At 37.7% G+C, this 12677-nt stretch overlaps 1 protein-coding gene across 2 annotated transcripts in view; it reads right to left on the bottom strand.

Moving 5' to 3' along the window:
* The window catches only part of SOX5 (SRY-box transcription factor 5), a 931891-nt gene that overhangs the window by 609229 nt on the left and 309985 nt on the right, over positions 1 to 12677 (bottom strand). For both annotated transcript variants that reach the window (XM_036017301.1, XM_036017302.1), the window contains exon 5: positions 6896 to 6962. The gene's annotated coding sequence lies outside the window, so the exon portion shown is untranslated. The remainder of the gene's footprint in view (positions 1 to 6895; positions 6963 to 12677) is intronic.

Raw genomic sequence — 12677 nt, 5'->3', positions numbered from 1 at the left:
TATTGTTGAAGGCATGTCTTCAGAATAAATTCCTAGAAATGAGATTGTGGGGTCAAAGGGTGCATATATGTAGATTTGTTAGATATTGCCTAATTTCTATGTAAAAGGCTTGCACTAACTTCCCTATCCATCAGTAACCTATGAGAATAAAGCCTGTGTTCCCCCAAATCACTTTAGCAGAGATGCTCAGCAGCATTTGAGTGATTGATTTATACTTACCTCTCTGACTACAGATACCATCTAACCATAGTGCTAACAATCAAAGCAAAGGTTTGGATAACAGTAAAGGCAGAAGAACAGAAAGAACAAGAGCTGGGAAATATCACTCTTTGGAAAAAAAATAGTGGGCTTTGATCACAACAGCTGAGGATAGAGCTTAGGGTCTTCCCTTTGAAAGCTTGAAAACCAATGAGACTTTACAGTAACTCTTCCCATGGTCAAAATGAAGTCTTGTCTCCTTTATGTCCCCAAGACCCATACCAACATTACAGCAAGTTGCACACAGTACTTGAGTTACCTATTTAAATGCCTGTCTAGCATTAGACTTTTAGTTTTAAAGTCGAGACCATGCATCCACCAACATAGGTATCTCAACTCCTAACACAATGCTTGATATACAAACCTTTGCATTAAATTTTTAATGGTAGTATTTTCCTGATAAAAATTTTGAAAGCTAACTAAACTAAAAACAAACATTTCCTGGGTGCTTACTCTGCTCCACATGCTATCCTAAATGCTTTACATGTATTGTCCCATTTCATTCCCATAACAATCATACAAAGGTTGGTTTTATTACCACCCCCATTTTATAGGTGAGAAAACAAAGGCTTGAGGAAGACTCTCCTGCAGTAATATATTGTGGGAAAAAAAAGAGTTGGTGTTTGAGAGGAATTGGCACTGAGGTCTGTCTCATTCCAAAGCTCATGCTGCTTCACTTCCTGATTCCTGACACCATGGACATCATAATTGTGTAGGCAGGTTCCTGCTCTTCCTACTGTAATGCCAGAGCTAATTCTAGGTAAGGGACATCAGGCCATTGTGTCACTCTTAAGGATGAAAGGAAAGGTGGTGGTTTTAATGGTTTCCAAATAGACTCTTAAAAAGCTGCTTGAGATTTTTGCCTTTTGGCAAACAAAGCACTGGCTCCTCTGATGCATGCACACATTTGTCACCCCCTGTGACTTGGTTTGCGTACAAGCATCCTATTAAAGAGTTTTTAAAAGGCTGAAATGTGATTTCCTTTCTGACAGCAAAGGAAAATAAAAAGGTGTTCTTTGCCCTCCTGTTCTAATCTGTTTGGAAGTCAAGTCAGCAATTCCCAGAACTCTATCACCAGCTTGTTACATTTTCATAAATCTGTCAAAGAATACAACACCGTTCACCCCCCAAAATGTACCATAAACTGTAAAACACATGCACGTGATACCTGGACCCAGTTCCCCCTCATTTTGTATATAAGTGAAAATAAAGCGATGCTTTAACTCTTACAAATGACAATATCATATTACTTAGACAAGTGCCACCAAATCACGATTGAAATTCTGATAGCATTTGCCTTACTGGTAAAAGAAAATTACCTGTAATGTATAGTTTAAATAATTACTTTTAAACAAAAGCTTCTTTTCTGCATTGCTTATTTATCTTCTGAGACCAACTCAGCAGGGCTATGTACTTTATTAAAATTGCCTTCAGACTGCTAATGGCAGGGCGTCTGTTAGCACGGGAAAGTGATGGCAGTTTGACTCCTATTCCTAATATTGGGAGTTAGTCCAGACACTTAAGAGCCAGAACTCTGCTGTGCATTTGACTATGTTATCAACACTTTACTTGCTAATGATACTAGTGACAGCATTTCAGTATGATGGGTCAGACTTAAATAGGAAAGCTTATAATTGTGCTTATAAAACCAAACAAACTCTTTCCCCTCCCCTGCCCCCCCAAAAATCCCTTTATCAGAAGATCAGCTGGTGGTAAGTTTCCTGACTGGGAGTTATCTGGTAAGATTTTGTTCATTACATTTTTTTTCCTTCTCCTTTTCCCACCTTGAATGGGGAGCCTCCATCAACACCTGATATCTTACCCGCTCAGAAAATGACAACTGAAAGCCTTCCTGTGGAGCAACCGTGTGCCAACTACCCAGCAGAAGGTCACACTGATGACTTCCCTGTGGCTTTTATTTTCCCCAGGGAAATCCACAGCCAGGGCTGACTGCCTGCCAAATATGCTGAGTGCCACGAACCAGCAGCGCTGAGAACCCCTATCCTTCTTGATGGGAAACAGTAAGCAACTGCGCTGAACACCTGTGTCAGCTCCTGTTCCTGGGGACACCCCAGGCAAGTGCTCATTCGGCATTCAGAGACGGGGCTCCCTTCTAACTGGCACTTCTGCCCAAAAACTTTTCACTAGTCATATGATAGTAGTTATATTTGTCAAATCTCTATAGCATCAGCATGTCTAACTACTGTTAAAGAGGATGACTCAAACAATCCATGAGTTAAATATTTTCCTATGTCTAAAAGCAATCAGCAAAATGAATATATCTCGTTATTATGAAAGTAAAAACAACATTCTCTACCACTTTCTTTTTTAAGGATTTTATTCATTTATTTTAGAGAGAGGAAGAGAAACACCAATCAGTTGCCTCTCATAACCAGGGACCTAACCCACAACCCATGCATGTGCCTTGACCAAGAATCAAACCAGTGACCTTGCACTCTGCAGGCCGATGCCCAACCAACTGAGCCATGCTGGTCAGGGTTCCATCACTTCCTTTTACAGCTACCCCAACCAACCTGCGGATCAGGAAACTTAGTCTGAGATGTGGAAGACATGATTCTATAGATGAAAAAGATGAACAAATTACATAGATAAAAAAGGAGGAAAGAAAATAAAGACTTTAAAACTAAAGCACTTTTAAAAACTTTCAGATATATATATGAAAGGAGAGGTAGCTGGAGGAAGAAGAAGGATCAAGGGGAAGTTTTTGTTTGTTTATTTATGTTAAGATGGAAAACCTGAGCATGTTTAAATATTAAAGGTTTCAGTAAAGAAGTTCAAGATACTAGAGTGAAAAGTCAACATCTCTGAAACTGCCAGAGGAGATGGGGTGTCAGCATCGCTGAAGACCCTGGACGCCCAGTGAGAAGGAGAACCTCCTCCACCCACAAAGGGATGCGAGTCAGCCCAAATTCCACAACAGTTTTAGGCGTATACGTGAAGGTGAGGTAGGCGTGCATTCTCCTTCCAAAAAATGACATGAAAGAATAATTTCCTTATTTCTCTGTTTAATCATAAAACTGGTACTTTTCTTATGATTTAAAAAACTTTGGAATAAACAAGAATATTCAAGAAGATTATATTAAATATCCATAAACAAACAGGTTTCATGTATTTGTTGCATGAACATTCTGGTAGCCAAATCATGGGAATCTAAGCTTTAGACACCTAATTATTGTTTAAAATCATTTTTAATGTATTGGTTTAAGTTTGAAATATTTTTATTTTATTTTATTTTATTTATTTTTTTAGTTTGAAATATTTTTAATAAAATAAAAGTTATTTGGACATTAGAAACTACTGCTAATAAGACTACTAGTAGAAGGTACCTCCACCCTTCAAATTTTCAGCTTTAATAGTCACTCTATTCTTTGAAATGATAGTAATAATAACTTCAGAAATAACCCTTCCTTCTAAGGATCAATGATATATCCCCAACCTGATAATTTTTCTAAAAATAAATATGGACATTTATCTCCATTACTTATATGATATAGTATGCCTTATTTTTTCATTTATATTATAAATGGTCACTTCTAGTGGAGGTGACTCTTAATTTGAGTAATTTTTATTTACCACTTATCATGGGCACACAGGCCTCACAAATGTAAAGGGACTGCAAAGATGCTAACAGTGTGATTTTTTCCGGGAGCACAGTGCTGGTCATTCGCAGGCAGACACAGGTTAAAGACCCCAAGTCATCAGGCAGAAAAGTTTCAGAGCTGGTTCTAAAAGTCATACTTTCAAATTCCTAGTTTTTTAAAACTACTTCATATTTCTCCTAAAAATATTTTTTCAGTCATGTGATAAGTGTAATAAATCCATAACAAAATTTTCAAATATCTTCCTTGGCAAAGAGAAGATGAAATTCATGACTTATTTGTGTATTTATACAAAGCTATGTAGTTTGGGTTTAAATTTTAAATGCCAAACAAATGGGAAATTCCACTATGCAAAGGAACTAATGGAATGCACACTATTTTTAACTATTACATGTCATTGTCATTAATGCCCCTATCATAAGACAATAAGTTATTACACAGAGTCAAAGAACAGGATTAAATTCAAAGGAATTTTGCAATTTAGGGATATGAAAAAGAAAAATAATAGCTGTACTACTTATCATTAGTTCCTTGAACACAATTATCAGACAATACCTTGATCAGACAAAATTGCCTGGATCATTGTTAATTTAAGTTTATTTTCATTCATAATTTATATTCTGTGGATAAAGTATAATTTTAAAAATGCTTTACACAACCTGTAAGTCTGAGTGATGCTTAAAACATGCAAGAGAATAGCAGCCAAGGCCCTCTATGATGGACTCCATCCACATCACCCTCCCCTTTCCCATCTCTCGTCCACTCCTTCCTCTCTCCCTGCCACACTGCCCTTCTTTAAACTTCTTCAACACACCAAGTACACCCCTTATACCTGTTCTCACCACTGAACGTTCCTCTCATCACCCACATATCCAAATGGTTCCCACTCTCACTCCATTCAGGTCTATGTTCCCTTCTCTCCCTATTGGAAGGGCCTTTCTTAGACACATTATCTGATAACGCCTCCCACTGTTCTTTACTCTATCCCATTGTCTTCATAGTACTTATCTCCACAAACTACATAGGTATCAAAATCTTCTATTCATGTTTTCCATCACTAGACTGAATCTCCAGGAGAGTAAAGAACTTCTGTTGTATGAATGAATGAATAAATGGATGGATAAGCATCTTTTTATTCCATCTAGTGGAACAGGAAACTTCTCCAGAGAAAGAACAGTGAAACAAACAAGCAAGCGAACACAAGAACCCTACTTGTTTTCTCCAAATACCCAAAGTATCAGTATCAATTGGATTCTGTATCAAATCATAAATTAGTACAGATAGCATACGCTGATGGTTATTTTCTGGATGTGTGCACAATGTTGTGTGTAAATTACTTGTATTCCACAAGCTGGAAGGCAGCATAATGCAGCAGGCCTGCATCATGTCAAGAAACACAGATTGAACTCTGTTAGTAATAGTTCAAGTGCCACTGGGTGGCAACTTAGGTTTGTACAATAGGCGGACTGCACTGAAGTTCCTTCTGTCTCTCAAGACTAGGGATAGCCTAGGTATTTGTCTCTCTCTTCTTGATTTTGCTGCCAAGCATAGAAAACCAAAACAAGTACTAGATTGAATTTAATGTCAATATTTACAGTAACAGCTGCATGCCAAGAAAAACCACCACTTTGGGCTTCAAGTTATATTTTTTTCAATGTTTAGTTCAAGGATATTTGTACACTTAAAATCTGGGGTATTGACTAGCAGAAAACTCTTAATAAGAATATCACCCTAATGTGGTTCTCAACTCTACCAGAATCCATACAGACATACTTCCAACCCAAGTAGTTAGGCATATCATTCTTAATACATCTTTTTTTCAAGACTCTCCATATTTAGCTAAAAGCAGAGACATCAGCATTGGCACTACAGTAAGATCTATTGAAATTGTTTTCCTTTAAGATGGAGGGGAAGTGTTCTCTCAAAATATATAACAACGGTAATCTGTATAGTCCCCTAATACTAATGCAAGGATATCGTTAAATCCCTGAAACATTCAGGGAGAACCTTAAGCTTAGCTCCTTTGTGACTAAGCTATTATTACTTAAAGAGAAGTGATCAGACTGAAGGACCAAGGCATTTGCCTCTCTGTGTGATGAAAACTAAAAACCCACTGGCAGTTGTTCAACAGGAAACCTGGATGTGGAGGAGCTAAGTCAAACTCCAGAGGAGCTGTGGAAACAGAACGCCAGAGGGGTAACAGAGAGGGAACAGATCCCCAAGCTCTATCAACAACTAAGCAATAGTAGTGAGAGTTGTAATCACTGTTTAAAGCAAGTGGGAGGCGTCTCTGAAGCTGGTGAACACAGAGCCATCAGTCACTCACGGTGATACCCAGGGCAATGGGACTGCGAGTGTCAGCACGGTTCCAGCTTACTGAGAAGTGTGGCTGACGCCAAACCTTCCACAGTGGCTGACAAATGCTCAGAGTACACCCTCGGACTGTCTCAATCTTCCTATTTACATAGAAATTGCCTGTTCTAATTAACCTTCGTTTTACACGTGGTAGTCAACATGCAGTTCATAAAATTAATGTTAGTAAACGGATTGATTCTGAAGAGTATCAAGAGCTTGTAGAGGTTTGCCTCAGTCCAAGAACAGAGCAGAGAAGAAAGGAACCTTGGTTTTTGAGCCAAGGGCTCTCCTACTGCAATGACATAACTAAGCACATTTTATATGCTCTAAGGTTTTGAATCTGTAAAAGTTATCAGGAAACCTTCACTTCAATACAATTTATATACCATAAACAATAATAGAAATCAGAGTATCTATCATATATCTTATTAGCTCAGATATGTACTTCTAGTCTTGAAAATTTCTTTAAATTATTTTTTTCATCCTTAAATTCTAAAAAGAGGATGCCCAAATGTTCGACGTTTTTTATACAAAGGTGTTAGTCATGATTTGCAAAACTAAGAACATACCAAGTACATACAAGAACAAGTGGCAAGAGGCGTGAGGACTCTAGAACTGATGGCAAAAGAATGATCAGAAAATGATAATGCAAATGTCCTGACCTGTTGAGTCTCCCAGTCCAATCTCTCCTACTCCCGATGTCCTCGATATTATCTATAGCTTGCAATGCTAAAAAAATATAAAAAGAAAAGTATTTAGCAAGAAGTCAAAGTAATTTCAAAATACTCAGGTGAAAAAAAATAAACATCATAGAGTTAAACAAGATTCCTACACCTGAATTGTGTAAGAAGTACCATGTAATTTTCATTGTAATAACTTTTAAAAGACCAGTTTCATAGTCACACAACAATGCAAGACTCATTGGACTGTGCAAGTTAATGGTTGATGAATGAATAATGAACAATTGAAACACAAATTTTTATAAATGACAGTCAAGATAAAATGACAGTTTAAATATAAAAATGAGCCATACACACACATACACATATTTATACACACACATACACACACACCAGTTATTTTGGAGCTGTACCAATTAAGCCAATTCTTATAAATCTTTATATTATTTTTCAGTCATATAAGCATGTATGTGGACCTGTAGCTCTGGGCCTGGTTTTATTGAGAGAAACAATTTTAACCATCTTTATAGTGCGTGATGGTTAACCTGAAGTATACCTATAATACAACATTACTTACAGCTACAATACTTTATGGAAAACATGCTAATGGGCACTAAAAGTTATTAAATACAGACTAGCACTTATCAAAGCACAGTGCTACATTATACTAGGATACTAAGTTGTACAAAAATATAAGGTGTACAAAGTCACTGGATAATTTCTAGGTTAAAACAACAACAAAAACAGTAGAATAAAAACAGAAGCACTCAGTCACTTTACCAGAGACAGACCCCAGTGTCACTGAGACCAGAATTGACTCACTGGTCCCAGGACAGAAGAGCTATAGGTCTTTGGAAATGTAACCTCTTGAAAACTTATTTTACTGATCTGCAAATGATTTCATAGTCCCAACATGAACTTAAAAATGAAAAAAGTATGATATATATAATTATTTTATTCAATATCCTGATTTTATTCTTTATCTGTGGCTATAGAATAGTTTTTACAAGGGAAAGTTCATCAGCTATTCTCAGCTTTTTAATCTTTGGCTCCCAAAATGATTAAGTTCTATGGTTTTAAAATGTTTAAACACTTATTAACAATTTCTGTGGTCTTGTTTACAACAGAATTATTAAAATTGGAAAAATATACATTTTATAAATGTTCTGCCCTGGGATAGTACAGTTGCCAGTATCACCAACCTGACTGTGTGATCAGTATTTTAAGTAAGACTTCAGAATGAGTTTCAGGCTAATGGAATGCCATTTCCGGGCAACCTAGGACAAGGTCACTTGTATAGCTTTTGATTATTAGTTTACACATCTTGATTTTTAAAGGCCTCAATAATTTGGGGTAATCTATGGAGTACCTAAAGTCTTATAAAGTACATAAAGTAGTAAGAGAAATCATATACCAAGACCAAGTGGGATTTATCCTAGGAATGCAAAGTTGGTTTAACATCTAAATATCAAATAATGTAACATACAATACTAATAAAATAAAAGCCAAAACCATATAATTATCTCAACAGATGCTGAAAATCACTTGAGAAAAATCCAATACCCTTTCATGACAAAAACACTGACAAACTAGTAGCAGATGGGGACTTCCTCAACCTAATAAAAAGCATTTATAAAAAGAACCCCACAATTATTTCACCAAAGGGTAAAAGACTGCAGGCTTGCCCCCTAAGATCAGGAATAAGACAAGGATGTTCACTCATACCACTTCTATTTGACACTGTCCTGGAGGTTACAGCCAGGGTCATTAGGAAAGAAAAAGAAATAAAACATAGCCAGATCAGAAGAGAAGAAATAAACAAAACTATATCTACTTGTACATAACATTATTTTTAAAATATTAAGGAATTCACTAAAAAGTATTAAAACTTACAAACAAGTGCAATAGGATTGCAGAATACTCATCCAATATACAAAAATCAATGAAATTTCTAGCAATCGATATTCTGCAACTACTGGTAACATTAAAAAGACAATTTAACTTACAACACCATGAAAAAGAAGAGAATGCTTAAGTATAAATTCAATAATAGATGTAGAAAACTCCTAGTACATTAAAAACAAAAACAACATTAAAAAATTAGGTTCTCCTTCAAAAAACCAGCAAATGGCACATGATGTAGGTGCCGCAGAGGCCCTGGAGCCCGAGAATGGGAGGCTAGAACTTCCGCCGAGAATGCAGCAGTAGCATTCGGGACCAAGGTCACGGCCGCATCAGGCAGGTGGGAGGCTATAATGGTCAAGGAGTCAAGGCCCAGCACAAAGAGTAGACCTCTGTCACCAAGCTGGGCTGCCTGGTCAAGGGCATGAAGATCAGCTCCCTGGAGGAATCTACCTCTTCTGCCTACACATCAAGGAATTTGAGATCATTGTCTTTTTCCTGAGAGCGTCCCTCAAGGATGAGGTTTTGAAGGCCATGAAAGTAGAAAAGCAGATCCAGGCTGGCCAGAGGACCTGGTTCAAGGCATTTGTTGCTATTGGAGTAAGTGATATTAATATGGAAATGAGTTAGTCAGGCTACAGTGAGGAAAAATACAAGAACTGGAAGCCTCCTCCCACCACCTGTCACTGCTCCTTTTTTTCCTTTTATTTCGTGCATGCTGCTTAAAACTAGTTTGTTTCATGAACTTGCCCATTGTATTCATTGCTTTATCTCTAGCACCTACAACAGTGCCTGATTTAAGTTGGATTTTAATACACACTTGGTAGATGAATGAATAAATATATTCATGAGGACATGTGTAAATTCTTCTTTTTACTAGCTATGTGTCCATTGACAAATTGACTAGCTTTTCAGCTTTTATATCCCTATTTCCTTAATGCAATAGTGATTAATGATTTTAACCTAATTCATTCAAATACTATTTATTGAGCACCTATTATATGCCAGATATTGTTCTAAGCAATGTCATTATAGCAGAGAACAAAACAAAAAATCTTACTAAGTTTATAATCTGATGAATGAAGAAAGAGAAGAATATACTGTGACAATAAGTTAGGTGGTGATAACTATTTTGGAGAGCAAACAGCTTGCAAATAGGAATCAGAAAGGAGGGTCTATAATTTTAAGAGAGGTAACTGGGAAAGAGGACATCTGAAAAAGGAGCTGAGGGATTGAGACCCATGCATATTGGAGCTAAAGAACTTTTCACACAGTGAGAATTACAAGCTGGCATGACTGTATTTTCAGAGTGGCTGGATGGCGGTGAGTAAATGAGAGAGTAATAGAAACCGAAATCAGGTAAGTGAGGGAGGGGGCAAAGGCAGATTGGGTGAGATACTGGAGGCTCTTCTGTTGTAACTGCTATGGAATATGGCTTTTGTTCACAGAAAAATTAGGAGCCATTGGAAGTGTTTAAGCAGAAATGGTATATGATGGGGCTTTTAGTTTTTTACCTCTCAGCAGGGGTGCTATTGGCATGTTGGGTTGGCAACTCCTCTTTGCTTTGACCATTGAGCACATGGCAAGTCATTCAGCATCTCTAAATTTAGCCCACTGAATAACAGTAGTAATTCCAGACCTTTAACAACCGCAATGCCCCCATTTTATTTCCAGATGCATATTAAGAATAGACTGAGGTTGGATATAAAAGTAGAGTCTATTTTAATATTCCAGGTTATAGTTTGTTAGCTTTCTTTATTTGTTTTTAGAGAAAGGGGAAGGGAGGGAGAAAGACAGGAAGAGAAACATTAATGTGAGGTTGCCTCTCATGTGCCCCTTACCGGGGAACTGGCCCACAACCCAGGCATGTGCCCTGACAGGGAATTGAACTGGCAACCCTTTGGTTCACGGTCCCGCACTCAGTCCATGGAGCCACAGCAGCCAGAGCTATATAGTTTGTTATCTTGAGCCAGAGAGGCAGCAATGAATTCAGATATATATATTTCAGATAGGAGTTTCCAATCAAAATGAGTGAAATGAGTGTATCGATGAAAGCTAGAAATCAAGGATGACTCTTAGGTATTTGGAATGAGCAACTAAAAGGACGTCGTTGTTCTTCACTGAAATTGTGAAGACTGAATATAGATGAAGCAGATTTGGTAAAGAAAGCAGGCATTCAGTCAAAACACATTGAAAACTACCATGTAAAAAGCAGATGTGTATATGTTATCCAAAAATTCTGTAAAATGAGGTAACAGGCACTAGTTCTAAACTGATGAATTTGTTGGAGTGTATTTTATAGAGGTTAACAGAAATAAATATTAGGTGAATAAGTGAATAAATATTACTGGTAACTAATAGTAATCTATTAGCTATTTTAAACAATTAGATTATGTCATGAAAAGTTTTGTTGTTGGTGGTGTGTCTTAAAATAACTGCAAAGAATAAGTATAATAGTGGAATTTCAAACACTAAATGCCATGTGGGTAGGCAGGCTTTTAAAGCTGTTAAAGTCCCACCAGGTCCACATCTCTCGGAGCAGACTTCCTACAGCGAGATTAAGCTCAGTCCTGGGAAAACAGTGGGTGCCCCAACTGGCCTGTACCTCATACTGACTAAACACCACCACTTCCAACATCATGGAGTCAATTGGTCAATATACACAACCTTTTCTACATTCATGATCAATTTAAGGATTGCAGAGAAAGTGCTACTTCCAGATATTACTTAGACACCCTTTATGGACAGTCTTCAGTCACTCTTCCATGGACAAAAGAAATTATCTGAACCAGCACAATGAACTAATCGATACAAACATACAATTTAGAGTGGCTAGGAGGAAGTGTCCATGTGCATCCCTGCTGGAATCTTTCCCCCCAGTGGCAGCATTCTGCCTGCTCATTACAGTAGGAAAGCCGTGCTCATCATATAAACCTGACATCCCCCCCAAATACGCTGAGTAACCTTATGACAATTCTATTTCAATATTGTCTATTCATATTCTCTCTGAACAGACACAGGTGAGGTAATCTGCATTTCAAAAGAAGTCCTTGCACACCCTTACACTAGAACGCACTTCACTTCTTTAGATTAGAACATGGCATCAGGTTTCAGGCTGACTCGGCCTACCGTTAGGCATGTTCTTCCTCTCTATAAAAATTAATGGAAGGCAGATGAGTGCCAATTCTTCAGTCAAGGTGGACCTTAAATCACCACTTAGCTGAAGGAGTGAGAAGGTCCATGCAAAGGTGGTCGCTTGAGCTAAAGCAAAAGAAACGTGATCAAGAAGTGCCAGTGGCAGACAGACGCCCCATGGGCTCCACAGTGTTGTCTCACTGGAAAGACACTGTGTGTCATCAGGAATTACCGTTCATTCGAGTCAGCCGCACTGTTAGATTGAGCCCGGGAACCAGGATGGAAAACAGTGCCTGCACGATCATCTAATGAGGGGACAGGGCTGCTTCAGTAATGCCGCTTCGCTCAATTAGTGGACATGGCTTTTAATGCTGCTCTGCACAACGAAAGCAATTTTGATTACTTAGAGCTAAGTCTCCATTTAAAATGCTTCAGAAGCTAAAACGGGGTGTGTGTTGTTTTCCTAATATAATTTATCTTGAGAGTATTTGAATGGTAATAAGCTATTTGAAAGCCAATCACATTATTTCCTATTTCTCCCTAAGTAACATTGAAATATATTTTTTAAAGTTCAAATGATAGAATATACTGTAGCAAATGAAATGTAAATAAGATAGCAAATGATTAAGGATGTGCCGGGGGCCTGTGTGTGTGTGTGCGTGTCTGCAGGCACTGTGTGTCTCTCTGTGCCAGAATTACAGTTGGTGAATTTCATGTCATCAGCCAA

The sequence above is a fragment of the Phyllostomus discolor genome, chromosome 2, assembly GCF_004126475.2.
Source record: "Phyllostomus discolor isolate MPI-MPIP mPhyDis1 chromosome 2, mPhyDis1.pri.v3, whole genome shotgun sequence".
Lineage (NCBI taxonomy): Eukaryota > Metazoa > Chordata > Mammalia > Chiroptera > Phyllostomidae > Phyllostomus > Phyllostomus discolor.
This window is presented reverse-complemented; position numbering and strand designations above follow the sequence as displayed.